Below are 14646 nucleotides of genomic sequence, written 5' to 3'. Positions count from 1 at the left end.
GATCGGCGTTTATCGGCGTAAGACTTTTGTCTATCTCGAGCTTCTTTGATTCTTTGCTTGATGTGGTCGACTTTCTCAACCATCTGTTGGACCAGTTCAGGACCTAACAGTTTTCTTTCACACACTTCATCTTAGTAAAGTGGTAAACTACATTTTCGGCCATACAAGACCTCATCTAGATTATTCCAAATGTTGCTTGATAACTGTTGTTATAAGCAAATTCTTCGAGAGGTAACAAATTCTCCTAACTTCTACCTTTGTCTGCGATAATTGCGATCTGACGTGATAGATACAGGTACACCGTGAAGGCGTACTATCTCCTTGACATATAACTTTGCAAGTTTCTCCAATCCAAATGTCATTTGAATTGGTAGAAAGTGCGCTGACTTTGATAATCGGTCTACTATGACGCTATATCTCTTTTCATTCTTGTTCACCAGAAAATTTTCTTTAAATTCTGGTGCATCTTTCTACTGTCTGGATGTGCAGTGTATGGAGTATCATGAGCCTTGCTCATAATCTCGTTCTTTAATTCTTCTTTGTGTGGCACACACAATCTTTCACCAACCATAAGTGAGTTATCATTTGCTTCAGTGAATCCTTTTGTTTCATTCGTTCTTGCCGCGAGACGCATCTTCTCCAAGAACCAATCTTCTCTTTGTGCTTTGCACAATTCTTTCTCTCAAATCAGGTTTAGTTGTCAGCGCAACTATTTAACCCGATATTGAATCTGGGGAATAAACAATCTCTAAACTGAGTGAGGCGAACTCACGAATCAGCTCCTTCTGTTGGGTAATGAAATACCCTAGCTTAGCCTTCGTCTTTCGACTCAGGGCGTCAGCTACTACATTTGCTTTTCCTGGATGGTAACTGATGGTGCAATCGTAATCCTTTACTAATTCGAGCCATCTTCGTTGTCTCATGTTTAAATCATTTTTGCTCGAAAAAGTACTTTAAACTCTTATGATCTGTAAAGATCTTACACTTAACTCCATAGAGGTAGTGTCTCCAAATCTTCAGCGCGTGCACAACGGCTGCTAGTTCTAAATCATGAATCGGGTAGTTCAGCTCATGGGCTTCAATTGACGAGACGTATATGCTATCACTTTCTGATTTTGCATCAACACGCAACCCATTCCTAGTTTCGAGGCATCAGTGTACACCTCAAATTCTTCATTCTCTCCTGGTATTGCTAACACTGGTGCAGTAGTCAGCCTAGTCTTGAGTTACTTAAAACTTTGTTCGCACGCTTCAGACCAAACGTATTTAGTCCCTTTTCTCAAAAGTTGAGTCATTGGCCTAGCCAATTTCGAGAATCCTTCGATAAATCTTCTGTAGTAACCTGCTACACCGATAAAACTTCTAATCTCATTGACATTTGATGGTGCCTTCTATTCCTTGACTGTTTCGACCTTGGCGGGGTCTACTTTGATTCCTTCAGTCGACACTATGTGACCGAGAAACATAACTTCCTTTAACCAAAATTCACACTTGTTGAATTTGGTAAACCATTTCTCATTGCGCAGGGTTTTGAGTACGATGCGTAAGTGCTCTTCATGTTGTTCTTCGGTCTTAGAGTATACGAGGATGTCGTCATTAAACACTAAGACAAAACTATCGAGATACTGATGGAAAACTCTGTTCATTAGGTCCATGAAAACTGCTGGGGCATTCGTTAAATCTAAGGGCAACACTGTGAACTCGTAAAGTCTATAACGCGTTCGAAACGCTGTCTTTGGAATGTCTTCTCTTTTCATCCTGAGTTGGTGGTAATCAGATCTTAGGTCAATCTTAGAAAACACACCGGCTCTTCTCAACTGATTTAACAGGTCGTCTATCCTCGGAAGAGGATATCTATTCTTATGAGCTTGCTTCAACTTCTTATAATCAATACACATCCTTAGTGTATCATCTTTTCTTTGACATCTTTAATTAGTGCTCCCCATAGTGACATACTATGTTGCATGAAACTAGGTCTGGTGAAAATTTGGTAATTCATTGGGAAAAATATCTTTGTACTCTCAAATCTGTTGAACTTCCTTAATTGTTTCCTTCGTCCTAAGTCACCTTCTCAGATTGACTAGGGAATTCTAACATCAAACTTTTCTCATCGTCTTCGTAACTTTCACTTCGAGGATTAATGGCACTCCTTCTGCCATGTAAACTCATTTTCCCATTTCCAAATGGTTATTTAATGGGGGTTTCTAAGTTTCCATTGTGGTGGCGTTCCAACTTTATTCTTGTTGTAGCTTCCGGCACTTTAGCCAAAGCATTCACTCTCTTAGCTTGAGCCTACTAGCCTTGGGGTTGGTTATATCTTAAGTTTAGTTCCAGTGTTTTCCTTCTATTTCAGGGTTTCCTCTATTTCTTTCATTCCATTTCATTTTCTTTACCTCCCTCTTGAGGTGGTGTACATATCTTGTTTGTGCGTGAACTTTCTCCTTCTCCAATTGTTGTGGTGACTCGGTGGTGAGAGTCTCGTTAATTGCTTGTTCCTTCGTAATGTCTCCCTGGTTCACTAAGAAAATTAAATATCTCATGCCGCGATTCATTTACGAACTCCTTTACGCATTTTTCATTATTGTCCACCATGTGGACCACATATTGACAGCTGGTTGAAAACTAATGACAAACTGAGTAATTCTAATCGCTACTATACTTATCGTGATAAAAATATTCTATTGTGACAACTATATAGTGCGAGTCTATATATATTGTAGTGATGCTCTACCTCGAGATCAAAAATCTTAATTGACAATCACCGAGATCTTAGTCATGTGGCCAGACCCAACAAAACGAATCACTCAGTCAAATGGGAGCTTCGACCCCAATCATGTCAACTTCTTATTCATGTAAGTCTCTGATCAAACTTCTAACTTAAAACTTACTAGTAAGTACTTCATCATAAGTCACTGATACCATGAAAGTCCATTCTATGCCGTTCTAGCAAAGCTATCACGACTGACATCATAATCATAAGCAACATAAGTTCTTATGTGAAAAACTTAATCTCACCGCTATTGAAATAGCTCAAATGAATCCTTAGTCTTAAGACAGTGCCTCTATGTTGTAACATCTCTATGTTAAACATTTTTATCTTACCAGTCTTTACTCAAACGGTTAAATCGATCAAACGGTGCTATCACGATTAACATTCTCAAAGCATTATTGGATGGTACTCAAACGGTTTGTAAGAGGACCCATCATTCTAATCGTATAGGCAGCTAGCCTAAAACGACAGCATAAAGCTTTCTCTTTCATTCATACATACATACATACTTCTGTTTCTTTTGAAACCTTAACATATATGGACATTTAAAGTCCCTTTCATGAAACTTTGCTTGTGCCGAAAAGATTCAAAGAATCTAACTCGACCATACATCTGGTATTCGTGAAAGGCTCGATAGTCCTAAACACGACTTTAACTCATCTTATCGTTAAGGGCTCAGATTACTGTTGTCCCATCTCCTCTTTCCTTTGAAATTCTGATTATGATTTTGATCATGTGGAGGTGCGGGCGCAGGTACAGTTGCAGGTCTTTCTCCTGGCATGGCTGCCTCAATGTCTAACGCTCGGCTGAGCGACTCAGTGTAGGACAATCCTCCGTGGCCTGCCAAAGCCATCCTAATCTCGTGCCTCAGACCGGCACAAAACTTTTTAGCCATCTTCTCATCTGTGTCAACTTGTTCCGGCGCATATCTAGACATATCGCAGAACATTCTGTCGTATTAAATTACCGACATCTTTCCTTGTTTCAGAATTATAAAATTCAGCCTCCTTTTTCTTGCGGTAGCTCTTGGGTATATACTTGTCATATATACCGGCTTTGAATTGTTCCCAAGTCAGGTTTCCTATCTGCTCTGCTGTCATCGTTTTCATCCTTGCTTCCCACCAGAAATCAGCTGACCCAGTCAACTGAAAAGAACACACAAGTTAGGCGCTCTTGGTCAGTGCAGCGAAAAAGCTGAAAATGCACTAAATCTTTCGCACACATGTCTCAGCTTGGCTGGATCTCTTGTCCCACTGAAGACAAGTGGACTTTGTTATAGGAATAGTTCATCTATTCTATGTTCTGGTTGTATGGGTGGTGAGGCCATGTTTTGTTCTAGCCCTGGTACTGGCCTCTTCCATCATCTCAAAGAATTCTTTCCCCTTCTCTTGGACGCCTTTGCTTTGTTGGCATTTCGATGAGTCGACATATAGTCAACAATGTAATACACATATGCGTATCATCGATTCTGTAAATTGTTTTCTTGATTCTCAAATCTCGCTCATACTCTTCCTCATGAAAGTATAAAAATAACATAGTGGAAGTGACTTGCCGCAAAAGACTGATAGGGTTGCTACATAGACATGGGAAATTAGTATCAATGAAGACTATTTTATCAACAATTGAATATAGATCTGATGATCAATCCAAGCATTATATATGATGAACTGGCTATCTAGCAAGGTTATCATGAACGAGCTCAGTCCGAAATGCCCTATGAACCAACGTTTCCCTACTAATACTAGTCAAAGTAACTAAGCCAACATTGAGGCATACAAAAGCATCGAAATGATCATCATTTTCGAAATACACAACTAACGTCCTACTAAATGCATAAGAGATTGTCTGCATGCATTACGTGCTTGACCCTTGAGTTGAAGCATATGTGTTTGACTGATTAATCTGATGAGTACCTGTTTGTCCTCGGTTTACAGAAAATCTACCAACAGCTAGTAGATCGCAATGATTCAAATCACAAATGACAATTAGGCAAAGTGTTCCAATAATTTGCCAAACAATTGAAAATGAATAACCATAGGGTAGAAATGAATTGACTGAAAGGTCGAAGCGAAATGACCTAATAGTCTGAACCCGTTTGGCTTTTCATATGAAGGTTTAAAATATATAGGTTTAAAGACCCATATGTGACGACTACTGAGATTTTGGCCATGTGGACTGGCCAGGTCCGACACAACTACTTCTCAGTCACTCGGAAATACTTTTCCGAACTTGGCAACTCTTGTTCCTTGGCTGCAAAAGGTATATTTGGTCTAAAATCACCACTTTCTTCTTAATATCTTGAACATGTCCTTGAAAATATTCTAGAGCTTCTCAAACTTGGAGTCTGCCTCCTAGTTTAGTGCAATCCTTAAACATCTTCTATAGGCGAAATAAGGTAGGCTCGACCTTACTCAACAATGTTCCTCTATATGATCTTAATGTAGTACTTCTAGTACTTAGTGTTCCTTTACATAGCGCTTGAAATGCAACCATATAATTTGAAGCACTCTTCCGTGTTATTGCAAAAGACCTTCTGAATCATCACGCGTTCAATAAGGAAATAGCTTTTGCTCATCTGAGCACCTTTATAGGATATGTGTCTCCATGTGTAATGCTAAGTCATGGAATGACCTTAGTCAATGCTCTCATTGCGGCTACCAGACTAAATGCATAATCCAAGACGTTCTAACTGAGGCGATGTCCTCGATAGGTTAAGGTATATATACTTATCTTGAGTATATCCTTAGGGTCTCATTAGAATCTTAATTCATTTGTTTCAGCATTGATCTACTGTCGGCGTTTCTAGCTATTATTAAACTCTAAACCATCTTCGAGAACTTCTCTCGTCTTACACACTTGCGTAAACTTTTATGATCAATCATAATGGTTGGTAACTGTTAGTACCCATATCACATCTCGTCTTTCCAATTCGTAGTAGGTGATCGTAATCAATAGGGATTCTCAGTCATGTCCTTATCTATTGCGATAGGTACTGTAAGTAGAATGGTTCCGAATATCTGAAATTATAAGCTGATAGCTTTAATCGTAATATTATAACATCATATACAAAGCATTTTGACCCCTCGTAAGTCTAACTCTGAAGTTCATACATGAATCATGAAGGTTATCCTCAAGCCATAGCTAGTGATAATCGAGGCTAGAAGTGAGTCTCAACTTGTTAGGGATTAGCTAACTGATTACATAAGTCACACTCATCGCTATAAGCAATATCATACTTAAACTATCATTGAATAAGGCAATAGTCGATTAGGTGTTCCGTCTCGCGTGAACAACCTGAATGAAGAACAATGCCTGCGTCAGTGATTCGTGCGTGGCACTCCGCTTGCACTACTTTCATTGGATTCTCTTCCTCTTTCTTAGCTCTTCACCATGGCTATAGTGAAATATAACTGAGTTTCTAGCTTCTATTGTTCTTCTCGTAACAGTGATCATGCATTCTTAACGCATCTAAGTTCATTGAGATATCTAATCAATCAATAAAGCATAAAACTTGAATGTAAGCATCAGTACATTCTTATAAAACGTGAACTTCTCAATGGTTTAAAATCATTACCACCTTCTTTCTTGCTGAGCATGATGATGTGATGAAGTGATGAGCTTTGGTTGACTGACTCGTATATACTAGTGATCATACTAGAAAAATGGGCTAACTCTAGGGTTCAGAGCAAATGATTTGCTCTGATACCACTCTGTCACGACCGGCCCTAATTAAGGATAATTAAGCCGGGGAAACCGTGACTAATGGAGGGAGATTAGAAGCGGGGTAGAAAGGGTATAATCAAACAAGGAAGGATCACATTTCAACATTTAACAAAAGAAATATTTATAATATAACAGAGGTTTAATCGTATAAACTCAAATAACTAGTAAGTTCAGATATCTCTGACTCAGCCAAAATAACATAAAACTTCTGAGTACGCAGCGGAATAAGGTTCTGATTACATGTATGAAGACATGTAACCCTAGAGTTCATTAATACATAATAAGGTAGAAGAATCTCGCTCGTCACTTCATCACCATCGGTAGCTGCTCAACCTGCACATTTAGAAATATATGCAGGGCTTGAGTACAAAAGTACTCAGTGGGCACGTATGCCTAAGTATAAAAATACATGCTTCAAAACTGTAAATTGTCATGCCATAATAAACAGTACAGCAAGGGAGTTTTTCGCTAAAAGGCCCAAGCTTACTAAATTCATTTGTGATTCTTAAAGTTCGACTGCAGTCTAAGTTCTCTTGTAATCTATCATATCTGGAACTTTGTGCCGGAGAGGTGGCCACCTCTCACGGTCACTTGACCGGCCAACCCGCTAGATGACTCACGGTCACTGGTGTACACTAGCCCTGGCAGGATAGCTATCAACTGCTCAGGACCCGAATTCGATTACATAACTGGCAAAGCCACATCAGATAGATATCATACTAAAATTTAAACATTTATGGCAAGACAACAATTGAAATAATTTTCAGTTCAATGATTTGTAACGAAATAACTTGTTCAAAGGTAGCATTAAACTCGTTTGATAGATATATAAAACTGAAATTAACAGTTAAATCATCTCATGCATTCATTCGTATAAGAGGCCTACGACACGCAGGGGATCTCTATATACGTATAGTAAAAGTAATGCCCACCTGAATAGGCAAAGCCTGTCGTTTAACCTTATCTCTGAATCGGAATAGCAGTGCTAATCCTTCTGATGCTCAAAGCCTACAAGAAATCTATTCTCAATAGGTCTCCTTGAATCTAATCTTAAGTCACGGTGAGTTGCTTAATATTCTATGATTCACTTAGCCGGGTTTTCAAAATTTAATGAATAAATAATTGAAAACATTTCTCTTGAGTTAAGAACACCAACAATATTCTTACTCATATTTCTTTAATAATTGGAATTATAATTAAAACCAATTAAATACTTTTATTGCAAGTAAAAATGCAATTTCATGTCATGCTTAACATATAATAAGTAATTTACTTAAAATATGCACATAATAATAATTTAATATTATTATGAAAACTAGTCTTTGAAATAAATTAATTAAACTAATTAATAGTTCAATTAATTAAAATAGGAAACCATTTAAATAGATGAAATAGGGCCCATGCTTAAATAAATAATAGCCCATATAAATTTAAAAGATGAGGCCCAACTCAATAAAATAGGAATGGCCCAAACTGAATAAAATAAATCGAGCCCAGCTAAATAAAATTAAAATCGGCCCAGGCTTTTAAAAATCGCAGCCCAAATCTATTTAAAAATCGGCCCAAATACTCGGCCCAAATCATTGAAATAAATCGGCCCAAATGAGAGCCCATCACCCAAACCCAACTTTCAAGCCCAACAACCAAAACCTACATCTATTCTTCCTCAAACTCACGCCGCTCCATCACTCTTCTTCACGAAAAACACACGCACACACTCACACAAAAGCTGAATCTCTCTCTCTCTCTCTCTCTCACGGTTCACGCCAACCCGCCGCCGCAGCCTTCCTCCGGCGAAGAGCCGGCGACTGGACCTCTCCCTCTCCCTCGTTTTCCCTCTACCTGCACAACCCGACAGCCGCAGCATCTGGAACCAACCACCGTCTCTGTCTCCCTCTCGGATTCAGGCTCGCCGAGCCCTTGCTCAACTCTGGCCGACGGCAGCAGCTTCATGCCGCCACCATCGCCGCCGAAGCTTGCCGTAGCAACAGCGGCAGCCGCTGACGACGCTCGGCTCTCCCCTCTCTCATCTCCCTCATCGCACCAACACCCACAGACGCCATCCCTCATACTCTCTCTATTCTCCGGCGACGCAACAACAAAAGCTGCCGCCGACCGGTGACTCCGACTCTCTCTGAATCGACGAGAAACAGGAGCATCAAGCCACCGCCGCCGTCGCCAATCCTCCCTCTTCCGTCCTCCCTCGATTCTCAACCCCAGCTCTCTCAACTCCCCCTGTTCTAGGTTCGGCAGCCGCGGTCAGTGGCTCCACGCCACCACCGTCAGCACACCTCTCTTCCATCGCCCTCTCTGCCTTTCTCTCTTCGGCTGGTAACAGCCGCCCTCCGTGGTGCTCGCCGGAGGAGCAGCAGCGACAAGCCGCGCCACCCTCGGCGTCGCAGCCACCACGCCACCGTCGACAGCAGCAGCAGATGAGGCGGGCTGCCACCGGCGCCCTTCCCTTTCGCTCAAGACCGAAGATTTAAAACAGGGCTTCAAGACTAAATCCTTTCTTTTCATTTTATTAAAGAAAAACATGTTTCATATGTAGTATATAAACACAGATGGTATGCACATGTATATGAATGCTTTGTTCAAAAGTCTTCATTCAATTTATAAGTGAGAGTAAGTGACGTGCATACACAAAAACATGAATTGTTGTCTGCTGTACATTAGAGGTTTGAGTACTGGAGGAAATCACTGAAACTGAATTTGGGGTGCTAACCGTGCATGGAGGTAAAATGGGCAGAGTGATTTGTAGATGAAGTCTTTAGAGCTTTCAGCTGAGTTTGTGAAGTCCGTGTGGTATAGCTGAACTTCTGTGGGTATAGCTCCGCACTTAGTTCCTTGGTATGTAGGAGAAATGGTGAGTGGAAGGGAAAGGGGGCAAGGTATCGTGTGAGTGGGGAGAGTGGAAAGGGTGAGTGGAAGTGAAAAGTGTGAGTGGGTGGGAGTGAAAAGTGTGAGTGGGGAGAGTGGAAAGTGTGAGTGAAAGTGAAATAAAAATATAATAAAAAGTCTTCCGGTTTGTACTATGAAAACTGTAATAATCGTTCAGTGTTCGTTTAAACAAATAGCTCGTGTAGATGCTAAATGTTAAATTAAATAAATATGCAATGCATATTAATTCAATAACTAAATTTACAAATGTTTTTGTACATTATTTTTGTTGGAATTAAAAAATAAATTCATTTTCTTTATATCCGGCGTGAATCATCTTACTTCTAAGTTCGAAAATAAATTCTAAATTTAGCTCGAGGAAACGGGGTATTACATGCCTATCTTTTGAGCTCTGTTTCGGCGAGCTCAGTTCCTTGCTCTGGTTTGGTTTTTCTTAGTTTGTTAGTTCTTGGCGACGGCGTTTCTCCGACTGAAACTTTTGAACTTTTGGGTCCGCTCGATGGGGTCTATCAGCGACGGCGTATTACCGGCCGTGTGACCCCTGTTGGTGGACTTTTTCTTTCTTGTTGGGAGCTATCGGCGACGGCGTCTCACCGACGCGTAGCTCTCTTTTTTTCGGCTTGTGTTTGTGACTACGGCGACGGCGTCTCACCGGCCTTTTGCCCTTGTTTCTGTCTTTGTTGAGGGGAGAGCCGGGATTGTTTGGGGACGATGGTTAGGCCGTAGTTCCGGAAACTTTCCTTTCCGCTCTCTTCATTTTTTTTCCGTTTTTCTGTAGACGGGTACTCTTTCTCCTTTTCACGGTTTTTCCCCTTGGGTTTTCCGTGGAAAGGTTTTAATGAGGCTCGGCCCTTAGTCTGCTTTTCCTGTGCTTTCAAGGGTTTTTTAGGTTTTTTCTTTTTCTTTTTCTTAATAAAATCGCAGTTAATACATATGATTTGAACAACTATTGGTGCATTACAAGCGGCTTATTTGTTTATTTATATCGATAAATTCGTAGATTTATATTAGTTTATTCGTTAATTATTTCATTTTACACGATAAATTTGACTAAATTAACAGCCACAAAATTTGAATATCTCATGCTCAAGATTGATTATGTTTCTTACAACATTTAGCCATTCTCACTAAATGTCCTCTCTCTCTCTCTCTCTCTCTCTCTATATATATATATATATATATATATATAGAAGGTCTACCGTGAGAATACCTCTTAAAATAAGAAATAAGAATAATTTTCATCAATATATGAATTTTATGTAGAACACATAAAAATTCGCTATATAACGGTATGCATTGTGAAAAATAAATTTTGCTACCTTTGGGATTCAAACTCATAATCATGAATTCATCCAACAAGGTTACAAATCAACCTTAAATCTTGATGATCTAAGGGCTAGAAATTGTTCTTAGGTCCATATTTTAAGAAGTGTTCTTATGTTAGCCTCCCCTTATATATATATATATATATATATATATATATATATAGGGGCGCGCTCCAGTGAGACCCCATAATTTTCGTGAAACACTAGGACAATGAATAAGACATATAATACTAATGAACAAAACGTATATCTAATGAACAAGATGTATATACTGATGAAAAATAAAATGTAAAAAATTCGTAATGAATAAGACATATATACTGATGAACAGGGCCGTATATACTGATGAACAATGCAGTATATGCTGATGAATAACAAAATTTAAAATATTCTGCTCCCTCCAGGATTCGAACCCTGTGAAAAAAATCACCCTCCAGATACAATATCAGCCATAGGATTGATAAAATAAACGCACCAGATCATGTCCTAGATCTCACTAAAATTAGGGGGTCTCATTAGAGCGGCCCCCTATATATATATATATATATATATATATATATATATATATATATATATATATATATATAGGAATGGGATCATGTAGTATCCAATGCTTATAATAGATCCGTAGATCCAAATCTAGACCACACATTTATGACATGTGGCGCATCAAGATGCATAAAGGCATTTCAAGACAAAATATGGAGAGGGGTAAAATTGAAATGTAATTTTCGGATTTAATAATTAAAAAAAACTATATATATTTTTTTAGATTTTCTCAAAATAGATATATTTTAGATGCATATAGTTTCACACAAAGATGCATAAAGTTTTCACATGAAATGCATAACTTTGAACAGAAAAATGCATTTGATTTTTACAGTTTTGGTATTTTCACCACCCCACCCCGCACCACCCCCAACCCACCCCACACCACCCCCCAACCCTCCCCATTACCACCCCCCAAAATAGTCATGTTTCACATGCATATAAAATCAAATAAAAGTGCATAAAGATTTTACATAAAAATGTATTAAATTATACAAAAAATTCATTTTATTTTAATAAATCTGGTATTTTCGCCACCCCACCCCTGCCCCACCCCCCACCCATTTTTTTTTAAACTGATTTTCTGACCACTGACCCGCCACCCACCACCCACCCCCCACCCCCCCCCCCCAATTTTTTTTTTCAAAACTGATTTTCTGATTGTCGAGTCGCTGACCCACCCACCCCCCCGCACCCCCACCCACCCACCCCCCAAATTTTTTATTTTTCTTTATTTTTTCAAAAACTGATTTTCTGACCGCTAACCCCCCCTCCAGCCCAAAAAAATTTATATTTTTTCAAAAAATGTAATACATTTTTGTGTGAAAGTATATGCATTTTTGTGTGAAAGTATATGCATTTCTGTGCGAAAGTATATGCATGTAAAACATGTAATTTTTTTATGCATGTAAAAATCAGTTTTTCAAAAAAAAAAATTTTGAGGGGTGGGGTGGGGGGGTCAGTGGTCAGAAAATCAATTTTTGAGAAAAAAAAATTGGTGGGGGTGGGTGGGTGGGAGGGTAGGGGTGGATCAGTGGTTAGAAAATCAGTTTTTAAAAAAATATAAAAAAAAATTTGGGGAGGGGGGGGTGGGGGGTGGGTGGGGGTGGTGTTCAGGGGTGGGGTGGGGTTCAGGGGTGTGGGGGGTGGGTTTGGGGTGGGGTGAAATCTTATGCATTTTTATATGAAATTTTATGCATTTTTATATGAAAGTTCATGCATTCTCGTATGAAACTTTATGCATCTAAAATATACCTATATTGAGAAAATCTATTTTTTTTTAATTTCAAAAATTACATTCCAATTTTGCCCTTCTCCCGATTTTGCCTTGAAATGCCTTGCCACGTGTCACCATCTTGATGCGCCACATGTCATAAATGTGTGGTCTAGATTTGGATCTACGGATCTATTATAAGCTTGGATACTACCGGTGTAGTGACCCGCTCTTTTTATGTTATTTAATTATGGTATCGCGATAATTAATATCGCATCTCTCAGTAAATGAAACCCAGTTACCAGTTATATATGAATCCAGTTCATGATCCTGATTTTTTTTATCAGAGATGGAGTATTATTTTTAGCCGTATGCTTTTGTATGCATGAGAAAAACGTGACGAGGATTATTGAGCTATTCAATAATTAGTATTTCCAAGTTATAACTGACTTAGCGAAGTCATGTTATTTATTAATCGAGAAACAGAAGCGGTTATATTTTATTAAGTGCTACTAGAAGTCGTGGAATTATTGCGACTGCAAAGCAAATTAAATCTACGGATTTAATTTAAGTTATATTACAGTTTATCAAGTTAGCAGGCAAGGAAAAAGATATCAAACAGATACAGAAACGCGATGATTGAAAATCGAAGCCAGTATTTTATTTACAGTTCACGGATTACAGTTTAGTTCCCAGCTTGGAAAAAATTCGACTAGAATATCACAAAGGCTGGAATTACATGGCCCACTTATTGCCACTAGCTCAAGTTGAGCACACAAGTTAATAAAGTTAGTAAAAAGAAAAGAGAAAGAAAAGTCAAAAAGGGGAGGGAAATGTGTGTTGCAGTGAGAAAAAACTCTGCACTCCCTCTTCCCCTGCAGAAGAAGCCGCCCACCAACTCTGCACCCCATCTTTTAGCCGCCTTCCATGGCTGCAATGTTCCCTCAAACCTCAACTTCCAGCCACCCTATCTCTGCTCATTTCACTAGCATACTCAAGTATGCGACGCCAATCCTCTATTTATGCCAATCAGCCAACATATGCATGTTTTATTCTTTATTTTGGCTACTTCAAAATTTTACTCTATTATTTATGCGTTCCTTATATTTTATTGTGTTTAGTTTTATTAGTATGAGTAGCTAATTTCTTTAATTCGGCGAGAATAATGAAACACTAATTTATTAATATGTGAGACCTAATTGGTTTTAAAATCGATTCCTATTGATTCCGATTTATTCCTTGTGTTTAAAGATAATTCCGATTTTATTTAAGCCTGATCAACTTAGATTAAATTGGATTACAGTCAATTAGCACCTCCAATTCGTAATTGTTGGAATATGGCTGATTAGTGATAAAACTACCGTGTTCGTAGTAGGAATAAATTGGTAGATTAATTATTACTAGCGTATCTAGGATAATTGGTCTAAACTGGGTTCCTTCGTCTTAATTCTATTAGAATATTAAATCTAGGTCTGGCGTCTCCAGCTAGATTATATTTTAATAAGGGAAATAAGCAGGTCTGGCGTCTCCAGCTGTTTATCGATACAGTAAGTAGGAATTGAGGTACGTCCGTTGTATTTCACGGTATCCTATAACTGGTTGGTTGATAGGGATTAATTAATCTTTGCGTCGATGATCAGAGCTTTCAATTAGTGTGGATTTATTCGAGCCGAGTTACCTTTTATTGATTAATTTCTAGATTGTTATTTGAGTTATTTGATTTCTTAGTTATAATTAAGTTTCTCAAAATTAAGGCGTGGTGGCATCACAAAAAATATAGATTTTAGGAAATTGAATGATTTTACCTGCTCTCTGTCGGATCGACCCTGCTTGTCATTATACTAATTAGTTCTTGATAATTATGCAGGAATTATTTGGTGGAAAACGACGTTCACCAGTCAAAGACGTGGGAAATAAGGAAATGGACATCACAATAAAGGACGTGGAAAATAATAGTCATAGATTCATAGTATAAACTTTTTCGTAGTGTGTATACTATTACACACTTTTTTGCGATTATAAACTTTTACATTGTACAAGTGTAATAATAATTTGGAGGCGGCAGCGGCGAGGCACTGAAGGAGAGTAAGTACCATTAGGGAGAGAAAAAAGGGTGACAGAGGCAGTGCTCCCGACGATGATTAGTAGGCATCGCGCTCTGCGGT

General features: G+C 38.7%; 1 long non-coding RNA gene across 1 annotated transcript; it reads right to left on the bottom strand.

Annotated features, from left to right (window-relative positions):
* Positions 1–6631: 6631 nt before the first annotated feature.
* On the bottom strand, positions 6632–9319 carry LOC131017301 (uncharacterized). Its single transcript, XR_009099539.1, has 3 exons — positions 9219–9319; positions 7426–7501; positions 6632–6826 (listed from the first exon to the last, which is right to left on the bottom strand). It is a non-coding gene; the product is annotated as an uncharacterized LOC131017301 (long non-coding RNA).
* Between the last annotated feature and the right edge of the window lie 5327 nt (positions 9320–14646).

Source organism: Salvia miltiorrhiza, chromosome 3, assembly GCF_028751815.1.
Source record: "Salvia miltiorrhiza cultivar Shanhuang (shh) chromosome 3, IMPLAD_Smil_shh, whole genome shotgun sequence".
NCBI lineage: Eukaryota > Viridiplantae > Streptophyta > Magnoliopsida > Lamiales > Lamiaceae > Salvia > Salvia miltiorrhiza.
The sequence above is the reverse complement of the archived record's forward strand: the minus strand, read 5'-3'. Positions and strand labels throughout refer to the sequence as shown.